This window comes from Sapajus apella, unplaced genomic scaffold (genome assembly GCF_009761245.1).
Source record: "Sapajus apella isolate SASKATOON/1434 unplaced genomic scaffold, GSC_monkey_1.0 scaffold20, whole genome shotgun sequence".
Taxonomy (NCBI): Eukaryota; Metazoa; Chordata; class Mammalia; order Primates; family Cebidae; genus Sapajus; species Sapajus apella.
The window spans coordinates 17,519,224-17,529,883 of record NW_022436960.1 but is presented as its reverse complement, the minus strand read 5'-3'; the positions used below and the strand labels follow the sequence as shown (position 1 = coordinate 17,529,883).

The window sequence follows — 10,660 nt, the reverse complement described above, 5'->3', positions numbered from 1 at the left end:
GGCTAAGCAATTTATATGAATTTTTAAATAACATATATAGTGAAAAGAAAAGCTCAGAATTCTCTGGTTTGAGGAAGTTTATTTCTCAGGTAGGTCAAGTTTATTTCTAGGATAGCAAATGGTGGTACCTGAAGGCACTACAGAGTAACCGCGCAGGGACTAAGCAGCTCTGTATCTTAGAAGCTCTCAGAGGTCACATAGAACAAGGTTGCTTCCAGCAAAGCAGAAAGTAGCAACAAAATGAAAACTCCATGAAGTAGCTTAAGGTTAGATGGACTAACTTACATTAAATAGTGTTCTGTAAAACACATTAATTATATAAATTACGACAGCTTATTCTTATTTTGAGCTTTGAAACACCTCATTTTACTTGATCTTTTCATACCTACCCTAAATGATGCTCTTCATTACAGTTTTCTTATTTGATAGAAGGGATGTGGAGGCTCAGAGCAATTATGTGATTTCCCTGATAAGACACAGACATGAAGTAAGATCTTCCAAGACCAAGCCCAGAGCTCTTTGTAACTGCATAAAGTTTGAGTGCGGATATTCATTGTTTTTCATTTTTTTCCTTTTTTTTTTTTAAAAAAAAGAAGGACTCAAAAATTTTCTTTGTCCTTCCCAAGAAGGCAATTGTATTTTTCTAGCACGTTGATAGTGAGAGAAAGTACATATGAATTTTAATTCAGAATCTCCTATCTATGTTTTATCTAGTGTGTTTTCCAAGATTAAAACATCACAGCCCTCTTTATAAGAACTATAGCTGGATATAAGTAGACTCAGCAACATTTTCTACAATGGTAGCATCTAGGTTGGAATAAGTCCCTAGGTAGATCTTTTATCTCTTTGTATGCCCTCTTTCAAAAGGTGTTACCTTCCCTTATTCCTCCCAGTACAGTTGGAGAATGTTTGCATCTAGTTTTTGCCAGCTTCCCTGTGGAACAGAGAGCAACTGCTTAACAAATGGCAGGTTTATGTAAGAGGAAATCTCCACGGTTTAACATGCTTTTGTTTCCTGCCAGTATGTACCTTCTGTTTTTGTTCACGCGTAATCATCATGTAACCTGTTCAGAAAGGCAAAGAAACCAAGGCTTGAGGAAATGGCTATTCAAGCAATTACTTCCACACTGATGTTCCAATTCTTGGTCCAAAAGACTTTCCATGAGACTGGGGACTCCAGTAGCTGGGGCTACTGTATGCAGAAAGCTGGACATAAAATGATGCCACAAAGTCCCTGGTAAAATCAGTACATTGTCAAAAAAGCCTCATCATCATTTGAATGAAGGCTTCTCTCTAGAGAGAACCTGTTTCAGTGGCACAAAAGTACTTTGCACATATCTAAATTGTTATATTTCCCTAAAGAGAGGATAATGATTTTTCTATGGTCTCCTCTACATTTCGAGGTTTGACAGATAGGGACTGAAACTAAATCTATTCATCAAGGTCCTGCTGCAGATGTGTTTTCTACAGATGTCTGTTGGATAAGTGGATGAGCCATTACTGTAGAGTGGTGTTCCAAAATCAGAAGGGTTTGTATTTCAGTGTCACGGATTCACGTGAATCAAGTCACACTCACAAAAGGATAGCATATATTATTTTATTTATTTATTTATTTTAAGATGGAGTCTCGCTCTTGTTGCTCAGGCTGGAGTGTAATGGTGCTATCTTGGCTCACTGCAACCTCCACCTCCTGAGTTCAAATGATTCTCTTGCCTCAGCCTCCTGAATATCTGGGATTATGGGCAAGGGCCACCATGACTGGCTAATTTTTCTTTTTTTTTTTTTAATTTTTAGTAGAAACAGGGTTTCACAATACTGGCCAGGCTGGTCTCAATGTCCTGACCTCAGGTAATTCACTCACCTCGGCCTCCCAAACTACTGGGATTACAGGCATGAGCCACCTCGCCCGGCCAGGCTGAGTATTTTATATTCATGAGAGAAAAGAAAAGCCACTTCTCCATGGTGTGGTAGGCATAGATTTCCTTAGACTGGTCCACATCTTGGAGAAAAAGATGCTGTCTACCTAATAGCGGAGCTCATTTGTGCACTGAACAACCATGCTTTGAGCATCAACCAGGTGAGAGTACTATACTGGACACTAAGAGAATAGAACAGTGAAAACAACCTAATTCTTTGAGTCGATAAGATATAATCAAGAGATTAAACATGTAGATTGCTAATATAACTTTAAGGGAGAATAAAATGAATATCATAATGATTGAAAAATGTAAGAGAGAAGGTTAGGATGTAATGGATATTATCTTCTCATAGAGATTTTGGTATTTTGAACCATCCAGAAATGTGGCAATGGGACTAGAAAAAAAGGGAGCATTAAAAAAAATCTTTAAGAAGATTTGGAGAATGACTGGGATTGGCAATTGTAAAACACAGATTAATTGAAAATGGTTTCAAAATAGGTAGCGAGAGGAGATTGTTGAGCAAGTATTTTCCTAAGGAAATACGAGAGGATTTCCCTAAATTGAATATAGGAAAAATTTTGTGGGAGATTATTCCTGAGTAAATTTGATATTTGAAATGTTTACAAGTTGTATTTTGCTCATTTAAAAACTCTAAATTCAGGCCGGGCGCGCGCGGTGGCTCACACCTGTAATTCCAGAACTTTGGGAGTCTAAGGCAGGCGGATCACCTGAGGTCTGGAGATTGAGACCAGCCTGACCAGCATGGAGAAACTCCATCTCTATTAAAAATACAAAAAATTAGCCAGGCATGGTGGCACATGCCTGTAATCATAGCTATTCTGGAGGCTGAGGCAGGAGAATCACTTGAATCCAGGAGGTGGGGGTTGCAGTGAGCCAAGATCCCGCTATTGCACTCCAGCCTGGGTGACAAGAGCAAAACTCCATCTCAAAAAAAAAAAATTATAAATTCATGAAGGTGGGCCAGATTTAGTGACTCACTTTCAAAGAACGGAATATTGAAAGGACAAATAATTTTACAATAGAAAAACCTGGTATGAAATATCTTGGAGAATGTTAATGTCATCAGTGACATCATGCCGATATGTGTCAGCTGACATGATGTGACCAGTAAGGCATTCCACCTCTGATACATTTTACCAAGAACTATAACTGGAGTCTAATCATGAGAAAACTTTAGATGATCCCAAAGTGACAGATATTCTACAAAATACCTATCACTTCTCAGAACCGTCAGGGTAATACAAAACAAGAAAAGACTGAAAAACTATACAGAGCACGGGAGATGGGATGTTTAAAGGTAATGTGCTATCCTAGACAAGATTCTCAAACAGGAAAAAGACTGAGTAGAAAAACTCATGAAATATGAATGGAGTTTAAGTTTTAGTTAATAGCAATGTAGCAATCCTGGTTTCTTAGTTTTGATAAATGTTCTAAGGTAATGTACGATGATAACATTAGGGGAAACTGACAATGTTTGCACTCATATTATTGGTCAATATTTTGAAGGCTGATATGCTGTGATGTAATGATAATATCATTAACAATAACAGCAAGCCCAGTTTCTAGAGCACTTTCACATATGCTGACTCATGGTGGGACAATGTTAGCAGGTTGGCAGAACAGGGATTTTTTTAATGTCCATTTTATAAATGAAGAGGCTGCTCAGAGTTGATCAAAACGGAACTTAAATTATGATCTTATTATACTGTGTTATTTTTACTTTCACAAAGTATTAGTAAAGACAGACCGATGTACATATGTGTATCGATGGTGAATGATGTAAGAAGCATGGGGGTGGGGGAATAAAGAATTTGAAATGACAATCAAATTTCAAGTGAAAGGAAAACTATTGAGGACTGAAATCTTAAGAATAGTGAGCTGACGTTCTGCTTTTTGAAGCTCGCAGATTTGCTTTTTTCTTTCACCTGTTTCTCTTACGTATCAGAGAATTTCCTAATAAAAATAAAGTAACCTAATTATTACAGCTTTGTTAGTCTGTAAAATTATTGCTCTTTGGAATCCCTGAACCACATTTCCAATTCTTTTGCTTCCACTGGCCCCATCATCACACGTGTCTAAAGCTGACTCATAGGTCATGAGCATAAGAAATTTGTTACAATGATTCTGCTTGTACTTCAGTGTGGTATTTTTTTCTTAATTAATTTTCCTTGTCCTGATTACAAGAGCTGCACCAATAGCTTTGAATAGGTGGCACACACTCATAATGCGGTTTGCTCATAGTTTAGAAACAGCAATATTTAAAAAATATAAATTTTCTGTACATCTGCAACAAGCCCTCCCCCATTTTCGATCTCATTCATTTTCTAGCAGCATAAATCAGAAAGCAAAACCTTTGTTGCTTGAGAGGTCCTGCTTTGCCTTTTCTAAAGGGTGTTCTTAAAGATGAAATAATTATGCTGCTTTCTTGGATCCAGCTTTCAAAGGAAGAATCTCCTGCGGACACTTGTGTACACTTACATACGAAAATGGATGTTTAAACGCAGGTAGATGAGTATTTGTCCTAAAACGTGATCTTCCTTGTTGATGCTGGAGCTTGAGGAGCTATCCCTATGCTCTGCTGCCACCTTGGCAGCTCAGAAGGATTTACAACGGAGTTCTGCACAGGGAGAGCTGGAAGCAGCACTCCCACAGCCTCTCGTGGGGCTGGCAGCGCTCAGAAAGGCATTTGAAACGGATGTAGACTTGGGTATATTGCTGAGAGAAATTATAATACCTCTCTGATGGGAAGACACACTTTCTCTGTTTTTAAATAATTCAATTTCAGCAAGATCTATGTGTCTGCCCTCTGAATGCTCTGTAAAGGCTCCGTATTTCTTTCTTTCTTTCCTTAGTCCGGAATAGAGACAGAAGAAGGATTCGGTTGAAGATGTCCGTGTGTGGATCTGAGTTTGCGCTCTGAGCGACGTCCTGGCTCATTTGGGTGTGACGGTGACAGCATAGGTGCTCTGCTGACAGTTTCTTCTTGTCTAAGCTTCCCTTCCGCGTCCACGATATGACTCGCTTCCACTCCAGTTAACTTCTTGGAAGTCCAGAGTACTTAGTCAAAGCTGTTTACAAAATGCAAAGCATCTGGGCGGCCAATGCAGAGTCTTCTGCATTCTCTATGCGACTGCCTCCAAAAAAGAGCTGGGAAATTTGGCGGATCAAAATGTAGGCGCTTAAAGCTGACCTGCTGCTGTCAATGTTGGGACTTAGATACATTTTTGCATCGTCATTCTTGTGTGTGTTTCCCGTTTATTCCATTCGAAGGCTCAGGCTCGCGCTGTCTTGCGCGCGCGCTCTCCCCTCTCTCACCATTTCCCATTCACACATCAAACTCCATCCTCCGCATCCCCATCTTCCGGTGTCTTCGTCTGAGTTCTGTGAGTGTGTGTCATTAGGCTTACTCGGACACTGGATGGGTGAGTTGGAGGCGGCTTTCCTTGCGGTTTCATTTACACTTGGCATGGGTGGGTGGGCGCCCTCCACAACTCGTCTTGCACAAGGAACACAGTTAAAATAAAATCTATAGCTAGAACCATCGAAGAGTTCTGAATCTTCAAAGTGCAGCTAGGACAGGAAATAATACAGGGTCGGGGGTGTGTGGAGGGGGGCAGAGAGCAGAAAAGTAAAGGAATAAAACCAAGTTCGCTGGCAACTTCAACAAATCCGGTAACTGGTGGCAAAAAATAGACTCTGAGGGCTGGGTCTGGTCCGGATGAAACGCTAGGGCTCCTTCCCATCCTTGAGTCTTGGCGCTGGAAGCCAGCCACGGGCGTCTTGCCACGCGAGTGCCCCTAGACAGCAACACACCCACTGGAAACGCACGTGAACAAAGCTCTCGCCCCCGGGAGCAACCGCCTGCGGTTTCCTGGTCGATCCTTGCTTCTCTAGGGAGCGTCAGGCGCACACAGGGTTAAGTTAGTTCCCTCCCTGGTAGGAGGGAGAGGAGGGGGAGGGGAAAAGCAGCACACTGTCTCAGGCTCGGTACCTAGTAGTTAGTTGTACGTTCGAAACCTGTCGCGGTCACTTGCGCGTTTGGCATTATCCATTGTCACCGCGGAGGAACGGGCACTGGAGATAACATTAGTGCCCACAAATCTCCGCGCCAAGGCGCTGCGCTACTCCCTTCCGAGGTGCACCTCTGCTCCTCCGTCCCGGGTGCCCAGCAGTGGCGAGGCGGCACCTCCGCTGCCGCCGCCGTGTCCACCGAGCCTCGGGACCAGGGTGGCAGTTCTCAACGATGGGCAGGAGGGACCTCGGCGGTGACCCCTAAAACAATACCATGCCCCGGGAGCCCAGCTGCTGCCGCGCCAGCGTCTTCCCTTTCCACCTCCCCGACCCTGTCGGATTCGGATGAGCCCACTGCGAGGAGAAGACGCAGCCATCAGGTAAAAGGGGCTGCGGTGCCAGGTGAAGTTTCCAGCAACCTGCCGAGCTGCTGCTAAGCTGGCACCACGCTGTCTCTTTGGGGGATTTTTTTTTGAAACAGCGGGGGTGATCATTTTAAGTGGGGTGTTCTAGGCTTTGTCTTTCACCTGGAGAGAAAATAGGCAGCTTAGCTCTCTCTGGACTTTAGAGAGAGCTGTTTGTTGGTCGAGTTCACCTCCTGTAAGGAGCTTCATAACTGAGTTCCGGGTCAAAACGCAAATTTGCTTGCCTTGTAGATTCATCGATGCTAAATTGAGGTTCCCAGAGCCCCTAACCTTGCCAGAGTTCAGCCTCTTACTTCCCCGATCGAATCTCTCAACTTTCACGAGTAACAATCCTCTCCCCTCCACAAGCTGTTGTTAATGTCACCAGCGTTATTATCAAGCGGTTGTATCTAAAGACACCAGCCTGCTACCGGCTCGTAATCTGGGATCGATTAGTAGTTAAACAGATGCGGTGGATACTAATTCCTTTTCCTTCCAGTTAGGAGGTAGGGGGATGGTTTTTCCAAACCAAGTCCCTTCCAGCCCTGCTTGTCCTCTTCGGGCTGGCGGGCACTGAGCTGGGGCCGTCGCGCCTTTCTAGAGCGTCTGCGGAGGTGGCGAAGACTCGGGGAGCACAGGCGGCGGAATCGGGATCGAGTTCCCTGGAGCCGCGGGCGTGGGACGCAGGGAGAGGGCGAATAACGCCCCCAGGCGCTGAATGCAGGGGCAAGGAGCCAGCGAGGGTGGCTGGAGCCAGCTGCCACCGAGTCTCTGCACCAGCTTCGGCGCTCAGTCTACTCCTGGAAAGATCCCTCCGCCGCGCTGACCGCTAAGGGGCTGGTCCCCGCACTTTGAGCGCCAGCGTGGTCTTTTCTCATTTGTAATCAAGCCCAAGATCAAGGTTGCAAGTTGAGGTCAGGGAAAGGAAGCCCCAGGGAAAGGAAGTCATATGGGGAACAGGGTGACTGGGACGGGCTGGATCCACACTTGACACCCGGGAAACTCCTATAGCGTGTGGGGCTCCGGCCATCAGCAGTTACTGGTGGAGCTGAGGCCACCGCTACTGTCGTCGTTGGCGCTTTGCTCCTGGAACCTCCCAGCAAGATGGCACTCACTATCTATTCCCTCCCGATTAGCGCCCCTAGCCGCGCCCCCTCCTCCCCGGGTTGTGTCACACAGTGTGGGGAGAAGACGGAATGTAAGTCTACGCGCTTTCCTAGTCACCTTTGCATAATGCAACAGGAACAGCGACCCGCACGCGCCAACCGGGTAGTGTGCGCGCGTGTGTGAGCGCGTGTGCCAGCGTGCGTCTCCGCGCGGGCGTGCGTCTGGGTGGATCCTTGCGTGGCTTCGGAGGCAAATCGGGCGTTTCTCCAAGTCTTCTTAACATGATTTAGGCTCTCAGATACGTGAAGGTGGTAGACACAACAGGGATGCGAAGGAAATAAAAAACAATTGGGGAAGTAGTGCCAAGTTACTCAGGCTTTGAACTGAGGACGAGGAGCGCGGTTGCGCCTGGGGCGCGTCCGGAAATCATCTTCTGCCAGTGGCGGCCAACGCCCCAGTTCAACTCTTCTTCGGCGAGAGCTGAGTGGATCCCTTGGGGGGGTTGGTCCTGGGCTAGTTTAAAACTCTCGGGTTGCATCTCGCGTGGCCCCACAGACGGCGCGTCTCGGCGTAGCTCTTGGCGCGGGCTCGTTCTCCCTCTTCTGTTCAGATTGAGCCTCACCGGACTTGTTATAACATGACAGCAACTTACTGGAGGCAGGAGGAGCAGCATGAAATGAGACGAGAAAACCAAAAGCATCTCTTCCTCCCGAAAAAGAGACGTGCACCTGTTTTTGTTTGTTTTTTTACATTACACTTTAATCTTTGGAAAGAGATTGCGAAGTGGAACGTTGCTTGTACACAAATCAGGCTGCTTAGCTGTCAAGACTGTTTCCTAATTTTTAGGCTGAATCTCTGGTTGTCTGCTGCAGTCTATGGGGAAATTTAACAGCACTTTTGCCAGAAGCAGCCAGGGTGAAGGAGGAAAGTGGGAGTGTTTAAAATAATCCTATTAAATTCTGGATTATTCCCCCAGTTAAAGTCATTTAAGAAGGTCCAGGATGAGGGAACTAGTGATGGGGTGAGGAGTGGGGAGCACATCACCAAGGTTGCCTGCATTTGAAATAACGCCATTTTGGTTGAGAGGTTTGCTAGATTTTACCCTCTAATCTCAAGTTTCCATCATTTCTCAGTGTCTAAGTCATAGATCCTACGGCTTGGCAGTACAACATTAAGCAGGCATGGGGAAAAGCGCCTTTCAGGGTTCAGATGGTGGCATTATCCCTAAGGGCTGGTGGTAGGGACGGCCTGTGCCAGGTGGAGAGAGAGAGAAGGTCAGGGTGGCATCTGCCCTGTTAGTCCGGCGCTCTGCAACTCTTTTCAGAGAGGACAGGGTTAAAAGCCAAGTCTGACTTCGCCTCTTGGAAATCGCTGGGTAGCAGCCGCGCCTCCCAAGCATTCTTTAAACCAGAAAAGTGGGAGGGACTCCGGGAGAGAGGGAGGGAATGAGGGAGGGAGAGAAAGAGGGCTCTAGAAGCCGAGCGCGCCAGAGCGCGAGGGACGGAGGGAGAGGAGGAGCGCGGGAGCTGCGGAGGCGATCCCGCGAATTCATTACTGTAAACATCTCCGGGGGTGTCAGGAGGGGTGGGGGTGGGGGCCGCGGCGCCTACATTAGCCCGGCCGCGTCGGATTGAGGCAGCAGTGTGGTCGGAGCAGCCTCCAGACCCACGCCGGGCGGGCGCAGCACTTGGAGCGAGCCCCGCGCCCGCCCCCGCGCAGCGCCGCACGCCGGGCTCCGCGCTCTCCTCACTCACGCGTCGGAGGAGCGCCCGCCTAGCTCTCACGCCGAGTCCCGGGATCCTCCAAATCCGAGGAGCTCCGGCGCCGCGGGGCCGCCTTCCGTCGCCTTCCCCACTCGCCGTACTTCTTTCGGGGTTCGTTGGCTCGGCGCAGCGGAGGGGGAGGCGGAGGAGGAGAGAAGGCGGGGGCCGCGGCGGCCGGAGCCGAGAGAAAGTCGCATGCCCGAACCCTGGAGGCGGAGGTGGCGGAGGACGGGGGAAGACGATGCCGCAGCTCCGTAGGCGACGTAGGCGAGAGCGAGCGAGGCCAGCTGGGCGCCCCGGCGCCGGCCCGCTGCGGGGAGGCGCGCGCCGCTCTGAGGCTCCGGCCTCCGCACCCCCGCGCCTCGACGCTGCGGGCGATAGGGCTCGGCTCCAGCAGCCGCCGCCGTCGCCGCTGCCGCCACCCGGAAGACCCAGCAAAAGTTTGGATCTGGGGGAGGGCGCGGCGCTGAGCGGGATTACCACCAGGGCTGGAAGGAGACCTCGAGAACCTTTGCAGGTAAAGCGCGCCCCGACCCTCTCCTCCCATGCCGGGCGGCTGGGCTCCTGCTTCTTCCCAGAGCCTTTCCTGCCCTCGCGCGTCTGTCGGAAAGTAAGAGGGAGGCGAAGTTCAAGGTCCCGGGGATGGGCACCGAGCGCTGGCAGATCTCTAGTCACGTTAGAGGGGCAGCTGTACGGACAGGCGCATTCCCCCCGGAGTGGATGAAAACCCTCGGTCCCAGCTGGTGCCACATCTTGTAGCTCTTTGGAAATTTGGAATGTGAATTCAGGGGCTTTTAGTATTCTTCAGTCCAGAGAAATGGTTCATGGCGTTCACTTACCGCACCGCCCCCGCGTTCACACTCTTACCCCTGTTTAGAATTTTTAAAAAATGATTTGAGCCCATTCCCTACTCGCCTGCTTCGTTTAGCTGGACAGCAAATTTCAGGGGTGAAAAAAGCTGCAAGCAAAGAGGAAAAAATGTCCTTTCCTTTTTGGACATCCCTGGAGTCCTCCTTCACTCCCTTCAGCTTCTGGCGTCTCTAAATAGGAACTTTAGAAGTTACATTTTCATTGAGGGATGAGGTGAAACGTTGTTAGCTGTTGGTGATATGAATTTGCCACGATTGTCCGTGTGTGTGTGTGTGTGTGTGTGTGTGTGTGTGCGTGTGTTTGGGGGAGGGGGTTGGTGGTGTTGCAGAGAGGCGGAATTTTTCTCGGTGGCCTGACGCGCAATCGTCCCAGGGTAGTGAGTGGCCGAGTGTGTTCATTGAGGCGGGGGCCGCGGAGAGAAGACGGTCACGTTTCCCGAACAGCAGCATTACTTAAGCTAAGAAAATAGCTGCAGCTCACTCCAAAAGCAAAAAGATTCCAGCCCCAACTCCCCGACGCCCCCTTTCCCCTAACTGAGTTTTGAGTTTCAAAGCAGCTCTCAGCC

The 10,660-nt window shown here is 48.2% G+C and overlaps 1 protein-coding gene across 3 annotated transcripts in view; it reads left to right on the top strand.

Moving 5' to 3' along the window:
- Positions 1–4,420: 4,420 nt before the first annotated feature.
- The window catches only part of FLRT2 (fibronectin leucine rich transmembrane protein 2), a 101,588-nt gene continuing 95,348 nt past the window's right edge, over positions 4,421–10,660 (top strand). Inside the window, exon 1 of one of the 3 annotated variants that reach the window (XM_032287702.1) lies at positions 4,421–6,331. The gene's annotated coding sequence lies outside the window, so the exon portion shown is untranslated. Of the gene's footprint in view, positions 6,332–8,936; positions 9,019–9,659; positions 9,743–10,660 lie in introns of those variants that run through there. The other 2 variants (XM_032287703.1, XM_032287701.1) reach the window with 2 other exon arrangements.